Consider the following 16,845-nt stretch of genomic DNA (forward strand, 5'->3'; position numbering starts at 1 on the left):
GAAAAGATTTCTTTTTAAATGGTGGTCAAATAAAATATACAGCCTATGAAACACAAAATGTGAGATTTCACAATACAAGCAGGTGATCCATAAGAAGAGCAAACCGCTGAAAAGTTGGCAACCGATGGGGCTGGTATTCTTGTATTAACTGAGAGGTAAAATAGCTGTAGGGGTTGCCTTAGAAAATTTAATGTAAGATTTCACCTTTATTCATTAGTCTTTAGTCCATGAATCCTCTGTAGACTGCCAGAGGTGCACACTGATGTTTTGTCAGAGACTAAGTTAGTAAAAGTTATCATTAGTTTAGGGGTCCAAACTAGATGAGGTTCAGGTATTTCCCTCATGGTGCATTTTAATCCATTAGTTATTCATTAATTTGTTGAACGGCATATTTAAAGCATTCTTACTTTTTTGGCTCAGCACTCTGAAAAACATAGACATACACACACACACACACGTACCTATGTAAGTATTTGTGTATATGTAGATATATACTGTGAAATATATATTTTATACATTTATGTATATTTATATTTATATATATAAAGTTTGCAAGTCAATTGTTAATATAAAATGTATTCTGGGCAAAAGGTGACATGTATTACTCATAGTTACAATAATTGAAAAAGCAAGTAACGAAAACTGACTCTGCTCTATGTGCCTTCATAGACTATCACTCAGACAGGGAAATGATTGTCATTCCAACAGCATGAACAACAAACAAAGTATGATGTGCAAGCCTAGGCCACCACTGTTTCGAAACAGGCACGAAAATCTTTGACTAAAAAAGGCTAACATGGACATGTTCTACTGGTAATTATACGACATTTTGCTTAGATAAGAAGTTGAAAGCAGGATCCAAATTGTAAATAATAATTCAGTTTGAGGAAAAGATGGTTGGTAGTTAAAAAGAAAACACATATAGGGAAATGAGTAAATGGTGAAAAGTACAAACAAAAGTTCACAGAAATAAAGTAGATTATGGAATCACAAAAGATGGACTTTAAAATTCTCAATTGAAGTATTTGTTATGAAATACTGTCAAGGACACTTTCTGAAAGATGAAATCTAAATGGTTTTATTTGAGAGTTGGTCAATGAGGTTTAACTACCAGGAAACTTCTACCCTTTATATCTCTGGTACATTTGCCCAAATCCTGAAGTGTTTTTTTCTTTCAAATTATGCTTTATTGAATGTGATGGCACAGAAATACGATTTGGCATGAGAAGTGCCATTGCAATCATCTGACAAATGATTCCCCTGGGGGAATGATAGCTGAGGTCACAGGACAGTCTCATTCTCTCTAGCAGCAGCTCTTAAATTATTTAAGAATGAGAACATCTTTGGGAAAAAAAGAATATTTTATCTCTTTACATATGATGCTATTATATTTTGAGTATCAATATATAAAAATTAATAATCATGTAAAAGTTCTTGAGAAATTTACTTTTATTTATTCACATATATACCTTTGAAAATGTGTTCATGTGTGAGAAATGCTGCTGATTTTGCGCTAAGGAAATTGATAATATACAGGTCCATTTTTCAATTCTATGCTGTTACTTGATATGGCATATGTAATACTACATAGGAAATTACTATTCCATAATACATGCAAAATATATAAAGATTAACATTTCGCTGATAGGTATAATATAGATGAGCAAATTCTCTCTACAAATTCACCTCATTTTTCTTTTCTTCTAGTGACCTAAGTACAAACATCCGTGGAGGTCTCTAGAATGTGGTAACGAAGAACTGATAGTTAATGTGGATGCTCTAGAATGGGAACTCTCAGCGTATCTCTATACCTGGGTCTTTGCTGAGACTCTTTTAACTTGCATCCAACCCCAAGTGGACTTTCAGTCTTCAGTGACATGTTTTTTATAACCTCTTACCTGGCACTTTTATTTAGAACAGCTGTCTGAAAATAATAGGAAATACTTGTGTAAACTTGTTACTAATGTCATTTTCATGATATGCAGAATTCTTCCAATTTTTCCTTCTTAGTGTGCAAACAGAACATGGTAGGAAATGCTGTACATGAACATCTTTCCCTTGAAATACCGAACATATGTTGATATGGTCTAGATGCAAATATGTATTTTTCTTAATCTGGATCTCTTTGTCTCTATTACAATAGTAACCACTGGCTGGCAGTTATAATAAAGTCAGGTCTCTGGTCTCCCATTCATTTCAGGGCATAAACTGCATTTATAAATCCTTCTGTTTCTCAGGCATGCTTAATTTTGATATAATCTATTTTTTTAACAGGCCAAACTAACTATATTTTGTTTTGAAAACGGTTGAAATTATTGTGAGTAATTGCAATTTTAACTTAACCGTAACAATACATTTTTAGAGAGGAAAAATAAGCTTGTTCTGCGCAGTTTTCCATGTACTATATTTACAGGACACCAAATAAACAGTTCTTAGGAATTTAAGTCAGGCAATATATTTTCATTATCACAGATCCTTTGCTCTCCTAAACATTATGTAAGACAATTCATTAGACTTATGTTTATTATTTTTCTGGTTTCAGAATGACTCTTTGATCTTGTAAGTTTAACCCCATTATTTCCCCTAGAATGCCATTAACTGGAGAAAAACTTTGTTTGATGGAAGAGTGCTGGGCAGTTAAGTCTCAGAAAACTTCAGAAAACCCTGGAATATGTGGTGGAGATGAATGCTGAACAAATTGAGTAATAGGCAATTCCACAATTGGCACAAATCATGTGTTCAGTAAAATGCGGGTAATTGCCTACCAACCAGAGTATCTCCACCTCATTTGAACTGTGCTGTTTTGATAGTTTGATTTCCAGCTTAGGCACTCTGAAGGGAATCCTACATTTGAACCCACTCTGATTTACTCACCACTCCCTGTGTGAAACCAGCCCAGATATTCCAGCAAGAGTAATAGGAATGATAGGTAATACAACTCACACGTCACACTGTATCAGTATGGACCAGATCAGATCTATTGATGAATGAGATAGAGAGGAAGAGAGATGGAGAGCGACAGAGAGAGAGAGAGAGAGAGAGAAAGGGAGAGTGAGAGAGAAACAAAGAGAACTAATACTTTAGAAACTAAATTGAGCATTTAGATCAAATAAACCTTATCATCTCATAGTAAATGCTGAAAACAAAAGATTATTTTACTTTCAAGCTTCAATTAGATTTGAGAGAATATTATATGCATATGTTAGTAAAATCACGCTGCTAGGAAAAGACAACAATTAGATAAAAATAAAGTTGTTGAAAATAAGTAAAAGCACGCCTTTAATAGCTAACTCTATAAAGGCATTGGATCGCAGGTGAATCACTGCTAAAAAGTGCATTAATTTATTAGAAAATCAATCCGAATAATTTATTTTGAATGTAGAGTAAAAATTTTAAGGTTGGAAATTATGACAGAGATGATAAAAATAGAAAGTGCAATAGGTATAAAATACAAACTAAAAAAAAAATGGAAACTATGATGAAAGCATAAGAAAATGAAAACGAAAGGTTTATTGTGAGAAAATAGGTGCTGATTTTTCAAATTTAAATGACTATGTTAATGTCAGGCAAAGGTAGCAACTAATAGAAGATACAATTGGAATCAAACATATTTTGATATGGTGTCAATTCCAAGATTTAAAGCAACACCTAACAAGTTGTTTGTTTTTGTTTTTGTTTTTTTTTTGAGACAGAGTCTCACTCTTTTGCTGGGTTTGGAGTGCAGTGGCGAGATCTCGGCTCAAGGCTTACTGCAACCTCTGCCTCCCAGGTTCAAGCGATTCTCCTACCTCAGCCTCCCGAGTAGTTGGGATTATAGGCACCCATCATTAAGCTCAGCTACTAATTTTTTTGTATTTTTAGTAGAGATAGGTTTTCACCATGTTGGCCAGGCTGGTCTTGAACTCTTGACTTCGTGATTTGCCCGCCTCGGTCTCCCAAAGTGCTGGGATTACAGGCCGTCTAACAAGGTTTAAGATTATGTTCAGAGTGATAGGAGGGATGTTGTGCAAATTTGATCGAATGAAGGACTTCTTATCTTCAACATTAAGTGATAGAAGAACATAAAGAAAAGTTTATATGTATCTGATTTAGAAAGATCAGGTCTCCATAATTTAAAAACATGGCAACAATTAAAATCTTCTGAGACAAGGAAGACTCAAAAATATGTAACCCATGTCATCGCTAAAAACATTATTTGAGAAAGTATTCTATCCAAAAGGGAAAACAAATGATATGAATCAGAATAAGGGATTCAAAAATAAAAGAATCGTAGCAAATGGTAAGCAAAAAAGACTAATAAGAAAGGCTCATAAATTACTCATTGATGAGTAATTAATTGCTAAAAATTCAATTCTGTAACAATGCAAATAATTAGAAGATTTCATAATTTTAAAATCCAGATTATTTTAACAAAATTTAGGATAAAGGAAAGGTTATCGCTAAGAAAACATAAGGACAATTAATTAATTAAAAGGAAATAATAAAGATGATAAACATGTAAAAACTGCAACAGATAAAATCTCAGTGAAACTGGGTTAAATGATCACATAAAACAGAGAGGGACTCAGAATTTCTCTACCCCCTGTTTTTCCCTCTCGCTCCCATACACATTCCAAATCATACTCCAAATTCCAAGTGGAAACAGTATTTATGATAAATAGACTGCTTCATATTGAAAAAAGGTACAAATCACAAAATTTAATATAATGGTTAAGGTCGCGTATATGTATGCATATAGACATATATGTGTGCATATCTATACATATAATAGGGTGTTAAATAAATTATATACATATATGTGTTCTCTCTCTATATTCATATACAATGTTAAAAATGATATGCCTCCTAGATCAGCTTTGACCAAGAGGCAATACAATGATAGTAAGTGTCTGTCTGCAAATATTCTAATACTTACATTTTTCCTTTTTTTGTTTCTTTAGTCTTTCTTACCTGGCTAGTAAATCTGGTACAATGTTGAAATGGTAATAGTGAGTATTATTTATTTTGAATGCAAAAATGTTTCAATATTTCATTATGTATTTAGTTTTTTGTTTGTTTTCTGTAGATATCTTTGATCAGATTAAGGGCATTCCTTTCTATTCGTAATTGGATAAGTACTTATTCATAAATAATAAATATGAGTTGATATTTTTCCTCTTTTCTCCTTTTACTGTAATAAGATGTCAAATTTAAAACTAATCTCATTCATATAATGAATCCAACTTGGCCTTGATATGATGATTTTTTATGTATCACTGAATTCATATACTAATATTATGTTTATGAGATAGATAAATATATAATTTTTTGTAGTCCTGGTAAGATGCGTTGTTGAAAATTATGCTATCCTCATATAAAATAAAAAACTATTATTTTTTCTTTTTTCTGAAATAATTTTTAAAATACTGGTGTTAATTTTTTCTTAAATGTTTGATAAAATTAACCAACTAGGAAACCTGTAGGCTTAGAGTTTTCTTAGTTTGAACATTCTTAATTATAGATTTTATTTAACTGTTAGAGAGCTATTCAGGTTTTTATTCCTGAGTCAGTTTTGTAATGTTGTCTTTTTCAAGGATTTTTTCCTTTTGTGCAGGCTGGAGTGCAATGGCACGATCTCTGCTCACTGCAACCTCCGCCTCTCTGGTTTAAGCGATTCTCATGCCTCAGCCTCCCAAGTAGCTGGGATTACAGGCTTATGGCACCATGTCCTGCTAAATTTTGTACTTTTAGTAGAGACGGGGTTTCACCATGTTATCCAGGCTGGTCTTGAACTCCTGACCTCAGGCGATCCGCCTGCCTTGGTCTCCCAAAGTGTTGGGATTACAGGCGTGAGCCACCACGCCTGGCCTCTATCTACATTTTAAATTTTTCTACATAATAGTCTATTAATTATTTTCATCATATCCTCTCAGTATCCTTACTGTTTGTAGAATCTGAGGTTATATCCATTTTCATCATATTTATGAACACATTTAAAATATCATACATAAAACTATCTCACACAGAGTCTGGTAGAGGGACTGATTGATGTTTATAACATTAGAATATATTTCTTAAAAATAGCTCCCACAATCCTGACTTACCTGTCTTTCACTACTACATGCCCTGCATTTATATCACCTGAAATTTTGTTTATTCTATAGCAGAAGTCCATAAATATGAGCTGATTTGCCTAAACTTCCAGAATGAGTTCTGAAAAAGAACCAAGGCAACTCCAACTCGATTCAAAAAGCTTTTAGTATACTTACAGTCAGGAAAAAAAAAAAAAAAAAAAAAAAAAAGAAAATCAATGTAAGCATTAAAACAACTCATTTTACGTGGTATCCAACTTTAACTTTATTGAATGTCATTTTATCTTAACATGGTCTTTGGTCCTAAATCTATTGATTCATCATTTTAACCCACCTAGGCTATTTTCCAGATATCATTTTATATAATACCTCACATATAACAGATTCACACATTGAATCAGAATTACTCAAAAGCCCTACAATCAATCAAATTGACCACACATCCAAATGCATTTTTTGCAGCTCCACCAGAGGCTACTAGAGGAAAAGGTGTCCTCATAACACTGCATTACAGTTCACATAGGAAATGCATGTTCCCAAAGCCCTGGGTGTTTGCTTCCTAAGTTTCTCAATTGAGCTTTCAAAAATTAACTTTTGGGAATCAATCCCACAGGCCCAATTATGTTTACAAACTCCACGTACAGTTGGAAATATTCAACTTAGCACAAGTTTCATTGGAAATAATTGAATGCATTAGCTGCCCATTCCATCTCCAATGAAAGATAGCCACAAAACTTTTTGTCATACCACATCTGCACTTGTATCATTATTTAACTCTTTTTTTAAACCAAAGATGCATTTTAGTACGGGAAATACAATTATATGCATATTCCTAAAAATGAGTTTTAGTGCCAAGCAATCACAGACTTATCAGAAAGCCCCAGGACATATTATGATTGTATATTGAAAGATATACAGGCTTCATAAAATAAGTGTAAACAACAAAAGTAAAAGGGAACATTGCTATTTTTATGATATAGTACAGATATAACTGTGGCCACTTGTGGAACAGAGTTTTAGTTCTATTATACAATGCTTTACAATTCTGACTTAGCTCTGCGGATCATATGGTTAAGGACAAATATGTCTCCTGAAGTCCCCAAATTCAAGAAATTGAACATTATGTTTGAATAAATAACCTATTTCTTATCTCAGTACAGTTACCAAGATAGATGAAAGTATATTGGGAAAAAATAAACATCCTTGTAAAACCACAAACTTGGTTTAATTGATATCTTACACTAAACCATGTTGTCATGCTATAAAATAGTGGCTTGTAAGAGACAGTAAAAAAAATCTGCACTTTACTAACTTTTCAGCCAAAATGACTAGGTAGGCAGCACATTGCAGTGGAAAAAGTGAGAAATGTAAAAGCACATGGAGCTGGATTCAAATTCTGTTTTACATATGTAGTACTTATGTGCGTCTGTTAAATTTGTTTTGCTTATTTGAATTTGTTTCGCCATGTATTAGAAGTGGAATATTAATACCCATGCCCAGCAGGATTAAGAGTAAATTAGGTGCTCAAACTGCTAACATAATCTCTTAATCATGACTACCTATTCATTCAACACACATATATTGAACATCTGCAATATATTAATGTGATGCAAAAATAATTGCAGTTTTTACCATAGAATGTAATGGCAGAAAGCACAATATTTTGCACCAACCTAATACTAGTCGTTGGTTTAAGTATTGTTTAGCAAAACAGTGGAAAATATAGAATAAAGCCAATAAATATGTAATGTAACATAAAGAATTGTAGGCATCATTAAAACACACACACAGAAACAAACATACACAGAGCATGTAAGAAGACAACACATGAAAGGGTGGTCAAGAAAGGATTCTCCAGAGGTAATGTCTTCATGAAAACTAGAAGGAAAGGCGGGGGACATGCTTTGTGGATATCTAGAAGAAGAGACTTCCAGGCAAAGGGAGAAGTCCATGAATAGGGTATGTGCCTCACATGTTCTGGGAGGGCTTAGAAAGGGTCTAATATGCCTCTAGAATGTAAAAAAGGAGATAGTATCACAAATATATACTAAACTGTATAGCGAAGAGCAAAATCATTGGGGTCAGAGTGTCTAAATCCATGTCCTGGGTCCACCTTTGGCAAGTCACTTAAACTTCTCGGCTTAGGTTTCCTCATCTATAAAGGTGGAAAGACTATCTTCTAGTGTTATTGTCAGAACTAAGTGTGTTAAATATTAAGAAGCTATAACATGGTAAATACTAATGAAATTTTATTTTTTAAATTAATAACAAGCACAAAATAGGGTCCTATAATTCCCTTGCTGGAAAATCAATCTTCACTTCCCAAGTGTATTATTCAATCAGAATTCTTGAATTTAACATTTTAAAATACATCTTATTTGCATGAAACTTGTGGGCATTCTCTGTTCTAGAAATATGCATTTCCTGTTCTTCCCTTGTTTTGTTTTTTAAAGGGATTTTTTGGGATAAAATTAGAATTTTATTTCTTTCCAAAACTCAAGAAATCTTATTTAAGAGTTCTGCTATCTCTTGAACATCAGTGAACTATACAAACATTCTGAAGATTGATGAATCACAAAATTCTAAAAAGAATTTTTAAATCGAAAAACAAATATTTTTGATGTTTTCTCTTTGAAAAATTTGACAGCTAGATTAACAATGTTATCTACTTTAAACATGACTGGAATTTAGCATTCTAATAAAACGCAGATTTCATTGCCTGTAATAATGCTTTTTGCATTTCAGCTTAGAATTTGCTACTTGCTTTTTTTCCATGTATTTCCTATCTAATTCTGACAATAATGTAGTGAAGTTTCATTTTCTCCACTTTGAAAACATGTGAACTAAGATTAATACAAAGTAACTTAAAATAATCCTGAGGTTAAGTGTTAGAGATAAAACTTAATCTCAGACATCGTAAGTCCAGCACTTATTTCCCATTTAATAATATCTGCCAATTTCAGTTAGTTTTGAATGAACTAAATATATGAAAACTCTCATACTAATGGCATCAGCTCATGGTGAATATTTATTGTATTTACTAATCATGAGATGCACAATTGGGTTTACATTTTATAAACCGTTGTGTGCAATATAAATTGTCTCTTCCGATTTGAAAGAAGGAATGAGGATATATAGATTTTTATTTTAAAAATTTGTTTAGGGTATAAGAAAGTGGCCCAGTTTTAACCTTCTGCATTTTGCTTAGCCAGTTATCCCAGCACCATTTGTTGAATAGGAAATCCTTTCCCCATTGCTTGCTTTTGCCAGGTTTGTTGAAGATCAGATAGTTGTAGGTATGCAGTCTTATTTCTGGGTTCTCTACTCTGTCCCATTGGTCTATGTGTCTGTTTTTGTATCAGTGCCATGCTGTTTTGATTACTGTAGCCTGGTAATAGTTCGAAGTTAGATAGTGTGAATCCTCCAGGCCTGTTCTTTTTTACTTATTATTTCCTTGACTATTTGGGATTTTTTGGGTTCCTTCTGGATTTTATTTATTTATTTATTTATTTATTTATTTATTTATTTATTTTTTTTTTAATTTTTTTTTGAGACGGAGTCTCGCTCTGTCGCCCGGCTGGAGTGCAGTGGCCGGATCTCAGCTCACTGCAAGCTCCGCTTCCCGGGTTCACGCCATTCTCCTGCCTCAGCCTCCTGTGTAGCTGGGACTACAGGCGCCCGCCACCTCGCCCGGCTAGTTTTTTGTATTTTTTAGTAGAGACGGAGTTTCACCGTGTTAGCCAGGATGGTCTTGATCTCCTGACCTCGTGATCCACCCGTCTCGGCCTCCCAAAGTGCTAGGATTACAGACTTGAGCCACCGCGCCCGGCCTTGGATTTTAAAATAGTATGCTCTAGTCCTGTGAAGAATGTCAATGGTAGTTTAATAGATATATTAAACTATTATTAAATCTATACATTGCTTTGGGCAGTATGGCCATTTTAATTATAATGAAATGATTCTTCCTATCCATGAGCATGAAAGACAGAAATACCATTCAACCAAACAATCTCATTACTGGTTATATACCCAAAGGAATATGGAACATTCTATTATAAAGACACATGCACATGTGTGTTCACTGCAGCACTATACACAGTAGCAAAGTCATGAAATCAGCCTAAATGCCCACTAATGATAGACTGGATAAAGAAAATGTAGTACATGTATATCATGGCCTACTATGCAGCCATAAAAAAGAATGAGATCATGTCCTTTGGTTGGAGCTGGAGGCCATTATTTTTAGCACACTAACATGAAACAGAAAACCAAATACCATAGTTCTCACTTATAAGTGTGAGCTAAATGATGAGAACACACGGACACATAGAGGGAAATAACACACTCTGGGGCCTTTTGGAGGGTGGAAGTTCGGAGGAAGAAAAGGATCCGGATAAATAACTAATGGGTATTAGCTTAATACCTGGGTGTTGAAATAATCTGTACAATAAATCCCCACGACACAAACTCACAAACTCTGTGTGACAAACTGGCACTTGTACCCCTGAAATTAAAAGCCTAAAATAAATAAATAAAAATCTCTCATAGCCTATAAAATGGATCTGAATATTTAGGAGTTACTTGGAAAATCTTTGATAAACAAATTAAAATCTCTCACTTGGAAAAATTATGATATTTAGAGCCACACACAATTAGATTGGTATCTGTTGATCACCATTTCCTAGCTCTGTAATTCTGGGTAGTGGTACTGAGCTCTATTCTCTTTATTTATTAAGTGGAGCGAATAATTACTTTCTACTATGGTTGTTCTATGAATTGAATGCAAATCATCCACCAGGATCTTGAACACAAGGAGACCATTGCAAAAGTGTTAGTCTTCCTTATCTCATCAACCCCAACATCTGTTGGAATACACTGAACAAATGTTACATGTTATCTTGAGTTTATTTTTAAGTCAGTATTCCAAAGACTCATTAATTCTCTTGGTTGGTTTTTCAAGTTATTTCATGTTGGGAAGCAAAATATCCTTTTCATCCTTTGTAGTAGTTTGTACTGTTAGTCGCCATTTCACTTGTAATTGGAATTTGGATTTTCATTTCTTCTTTTCATTTAAATAATCTTTAATATGGGTTTCCCATAAACCTTATCCAATTACCTGAAGAATATTCGAGAGGCATGAGAATGTCTTTATAATAATGCCATCCAGTAATCATAGACCTTAATGTATAAGGTAGATGGTGTCTGCAAATTTTCAAAAATTTTGTATACCATTGGAAGTCATCTGTGGCAGCTATGAGAATATACTTTGCTGGTCTTCAGCTATAGAGAGACTCATTATCTTAGGGCCCCAGCATTGAACACTGCAATCCATTTTTGCCGAGATTTCCATTTCCATAGTCTGCTCCCAATGACAGTTCAGTTCTATAAGGCAGACCTATTCCAGGAAGACTTGAACTCCGAACTTGCCCAAACTTTATGTGACTGTACAGCATTCTCTGACAATTCTACCCAACCTTTCCTCTCTCTGTTCTTCACATAGGGCTTGATTTGCATCAAAATCTACTTACTCTCCCAGTCTTTCCTAACTTCTTCCCTGTTTTTCTAGAACAGTAATTCCCCTAATAAAATTACTGCAAATTTATACCTTTTTATCGGCTGCTTCTCAGAGAAAATGGACAAATACATCAGTTTATCGTCAAGCTTAAATGTAAACAAAAAGACCAACTAGGTTTCAAAGAGCTGAATATGAAACACATAAAAGAATTGAGAATATTTAGCTGAAATGAAAGGTCCATAACATACCCCCTTTCAGTACATTATGACAAAGTGATCTTTCCAAAAAGCACCTGAATATGTTTCTGAATATATTTTTAAAAGCTTTAAAAAGTAAAAAAAATAAAAAATAAAAAAGTCTCAAGTTCAATATGGTATAGACAAAATTTGTGGACTTCAAAGTTAGAAATACTTCATTTGAATAATAACCCTTCTACTTATGGGCATATGCATGTAAAATTAGGTAAGACACTTGAAACTTCTGAGTCTCATTTCTGCTTTTTAATAAATTAATAACAATATAACTATTCATCAAGATGTCACTTAGCAAAAATGGTCTCACAGTACCCTTGCTTTTTTCATAAACCATATCATGAATTCAGCAACTCTATCCTGATTTATTGCTTTTCGTTCCCACCTGATAATCTCCTTAACTCCTGATCCACTATCTTCCGTCTTTATAGCTGTGCTCATGGGCCTGATGCTTGTTGCCACTCTTTTTTATTACATAAACTAAGATTTGTACTTAGTCCATGTATTTCTATCTGCTTCTTAGGATTCTAGGTAGAAAGTTTTAAAATTTGTCCTTCTCTTCTGGTGCCGAGTCATGGACAAAAACAATTTTTCAGGTTGGCCTCAGCTCTCAAAATGTGGGAGAGTGAAGAGAAGGCTGTATGGCAAGAATAAAATCAGAGCTAGGTTCCACCTCTTGAAATGATGTGATGTAGTAAAATATTCACTCTGTAAAGTTTTAGGAAATTCATTGATTCAAGAGTTACGTGAATTGTTTTGTTCATATCTGCATTCATGCCTGTATTGCTGGAATAAGTTGCCCTGGAGATTGACGTTCTAAATCTTTCTGCCTTTTTTCCCTCTTAAGACAATTAATGCCAACAACACCTTTACATTATGTCCTAAAAAACAGCTTATGTCCTTTGCCCATTTTTTAAATGAGGTTTTTGTTGTTGTTGTTGTTGTTGTTGAGTTCCTTGTATATTCTAGATATTAGTCCTTTGTTGGAGGTATAAACTGCAAATATTTTCTCCCATTCTGTAGTATTTCTGTTTACTCTGTTGAATATTTTTTTCTGCTGAGAAACTTTTTAGTTTAAATACGTTCCATTTGTCTATTTTTGGTTTTGTTTCATTTGCTTTTTGGGTCTTGTTATAAATTCTTTGTCTCGGCCAATGTCCAGGAACATTTTTCTTAGGTTTTCTTGTAGTATTTTTATAGTTTTGGGTCTTACATTTAAGTCTTCAATCCTTCTTGGCTTAACTTTTGTATATGGTGAGAGCTAGGGGTCCAGTTTCATTCTCCTGCATTGGCTAGCAAATTTTCCCACCACCATTTATAGAATAGGATGTTCTTTCCCCATTGTTTTTATTTCTATCAACTTTGTCAAAGATCAGTTGGTTGTAGATTTGTGGCTTTGTTTCTGGGTTCTCAATTCTGTTCCATTGATATATGTGTCTATTTTTGTAGCAGTACCATGCTGTTTTAATTACTGTTGCCTTGTATAATTTGAAGTCAGGCAATTTGATATGTCCAGCTCTGCTTCTTTCACTTAGGTTTGCTTTGGCCATTCAGGCTTTTTTTTTGGTTCCATATGATTCCATGTGAACTTTAGTATTGTTTTTTCTAATCTTGTGAAAAATCATGTTGGTAATGTGATAGGGATTGAATTGCATCTGCAGATTGCTTTGGGCAGTATGGTCATTTTGACAATTTTGATTTTTCCAATCTGTGAGCATGAGATGGTTTTTTTTGTTGTTGTTCATTTTTGTCATCAAGAATTACTTTCATCAGTGTTTAGTAGATCTCTTTGTGGAGAACTTTCACCTTCATAGTTAAATGTATTCCTAGGTATTTTTGTTTTTGTTGTGTTTATTTGTAAATAGGATTGAGCTATTGATTTGTTTCTCAGCTTGAACATTATTGGTATATAGAAATGATACTGACTTATGTACATTGGCCAAAGGAGAAGAGCAGACATTTCTCAAAAGAAGAAATGCAAGCAACTAACAAACACATGAAAAAAATACTCAATGTCACTAGTCATCAGAGACATGCAAATTAAAACCACATTGAGATATCATCTTATACCAGTCAGAGTGGCTGTTATTAAAAAGTTAAAAAAAAAAAAAAAAAAAACAGCAGATGCTGGCATGTGTGTGAAAATAAAGACATGCTTATACACTATTGGTAGGAATGTAAATTAGTTTAACCTGTATGGAAAACAGTATGGAGATTTCTAAAATAACCAAAAATAGAACCCATCATTCAACCTAGCAATCCCACTACTAGGTGTCTACCCATAGGAAAATAAATCATTATATAAAAAAGACACTTGCACTCCTATGTTCCCCACACTCCTATCTTCACAATCACAAAGTCATGAAATCAACCTATGTGTCCATCAGTGGTTGACTGGTTAAAGTGATTGTGGTATATATACACCATGGAATACGACACAGCCATAAAAAATGAAATCAAATACTTTGCAGCAAGATGGATGGAGGTAGAGGCCATTATCCTAAGTGAACTAACTCAAAAACAGAACATCAAAAACTATATTTTCCCATAAGTGGGAGCTAAACAATAGGTACCTGTGGACATAAAGATGAAAATAATAGACACTGGGAACTCGAAAAGTGGGAAGAGGGAGATGGTTGTAAAGAAATTACCTGTTGGGTACAATGTCCCCTATTTGAGTAATGAGTACACTAGAAAGTCAATCCCCACCAGTATGCAATATACCCATGTAATAGGCAGATATATTCCCTGGAGCTAAAATAAATTTTTTTAAAGATGGCCTGATTCCTTTTAGTTCTCAGCTTTATGGCTTCCACGCATAAACTTTCCTTTAAACATGTAGATTGGCTCCTATGAAAATCAAGGAATTAATGTAAAATTGTCATATATGACTCATGGTTATTATGTACTATTATCTTCATTTAGACACTGTAAAACGTTAACTACAAATCTTAATATAAAAAGGAGTGTCGTTACATGAAGTAACCCCTCCAAGGGATTGCAATAGAAGCAATGACATGGTGCAAAATGCTTCTCTGGTATAACACAACAGTGAGTTTGTAAACTTAATCTCCTTCCACTCCACTGCTTTCATTCCGAAATGCATCCTTTGGTACTAGGATTGTTTTTATCTCCTACTTGGTATCAATCACTGCCCTTATTCGAATTTCATTAATCTGTCATTCAACGTTCTAATTACATAATTTATCTTTGGACATGGGCAAATTTGTATTTTTAGATGATTTATAAGAGGTTTTTAAAAGTTCAAGGAGGAAACTGTTTAAATGTCCTTATTCTCACTTTCCAGAATCAACCACCTTTAATATTTTGACATAAGTGTTTTTAGATATTTTTTCCAGATTCATAATTTTGAAAAAAATCAAAGTAATGGTTAATGATTTATTTCTATTGGTGATAATAAATGTTACATTAAAAAAGATCTTCATTAAAGAAAGACCATTCATGACTCATTTTCATTTCTTTACCCCCCTGTCTAGGTAAAAAGTAGTAGAAGGAGATTATTCAAACCCCATTGCCAGAATAAAGTTTCTATACCCATCCAGTATCCACAGTTTCATGTAGTAGTTCACTATATTCTCATAGCCTTAAATCCCACATAGAGTCTAAAAACTTGTTTCATTTTTCCATTCCAGAGGACACTTTTATCTAAACGATCCTATCTTACTTCTTTGCTCATAAAAATTTGGCTCCATTAAAGATTCTTTAAAAAAATCATACATCTGATGCCCTTCTCTACTCATCAAGCAGATCTGATTCTGACTCTGTCATACCTGTCCCATGGTTATGCCTCCATTGTAGAACTTGTAACACTTCTCTCTGTAATTTTGTGTAGCCTCTGTTGTAGGTCTGTGAAGAACTTGAGCGCTGAGGTTGTTTCTTCTTCATCTTTGTAGCTTCTGAATGCAGAATAGTACCAGTCCTTAACCTGGGTTCAATAAATTTGTGTTTTAGAGGAAAAGCAGAGATATGGTGATTATGGATATGGAGGGATGAAAGCAAGGACAGAAAGAGGCTCTAGCTTGATTGTGATTTATGAAAATTTGATAAAATGTCTTAGGTGAACAGCTAAAATAGTATATACACTGCAAAGTGGAAAAGTCATACTCACAGGTGACACCTAATTAAAGCTACTCTTGAGTAGCTTTCCTGGCATAAATAATTTGTTTAAGAAATCAGGTTGTGTTTTGAGCACTAGAAAAAAGTTCTGCTTTACTGAAAGAGAATTGTTTTCACAGAGCATTTTAGAATATAAAAATATCAAGTGAAGATGCAGAGGCAAGTCTTTAAATTTTCCCTTAAGAAAGGACAAGGAAAGTAAACTTTGAAAATAACTTTCTATTTGAAATCTCTGAAATGAAACCTTATAGCACTGAAAATGAAACGAAGCCTTATAAACATAAAATTACACAAAAAGTATTTTTGTTTCTTTGTTCAAAGTTTCATATGACGCCAGCGAGATCTTTCAATTTCTGGATTCTAAACTTCAGGTAGATAAGATCGATTAGTAAAAAAATAAATTTTGATTAATTTTTATTTAGTAACTAATCTGGTAGATTTCAAAGAAATAATTTTTTTTATGTTGCTTTAATCTCAAAACAGGAAAATTTTGCAGTTACTAGAAATTATTTCCAAAATTTATACAGTCTAGTTTAAATATGACTGTATGTCAATGTATCCAAATGACACTACTATTAGTTATTTAAAAGTGTTAGCTCTGTGTTATTTATTCGGTAATATTTATCAGTCAATTACATGAAATAGTAAAAATAATTGAGTGAATTTCAAACTAATAAGAGAAATTTGTGTTATAGTGATATAGTTGTGGGATGTTGCTGACTGATTCTTTCTGGATTTTTGGAGATCAACTCACTAACAGTAAATTTGCCCTGTAGGATATAAGTTGATCAATCTTATGTGTCTTAAATCAGTTAATTAAATAATTAATTTTATTGAGACAGAGTCTCACTCTGCTGCTAAGGCTGGAGTG

This window comes from Chlorocebus sabaeus, chromosome 1 (genome assembly GCF_047675955.1).
Source record: "Chlorocebus sabaeus isolate Y175 chromosome 1, mChlSab1.0.hap1, whole genome shotgun sequence".
Classification (NCBI taxonomy): Eukaryota; Metazoa; Chordata; class Mammalia; order Primates; family Cercopithecidae; genus Chlorocebus; species Chlorocebus sabaeus.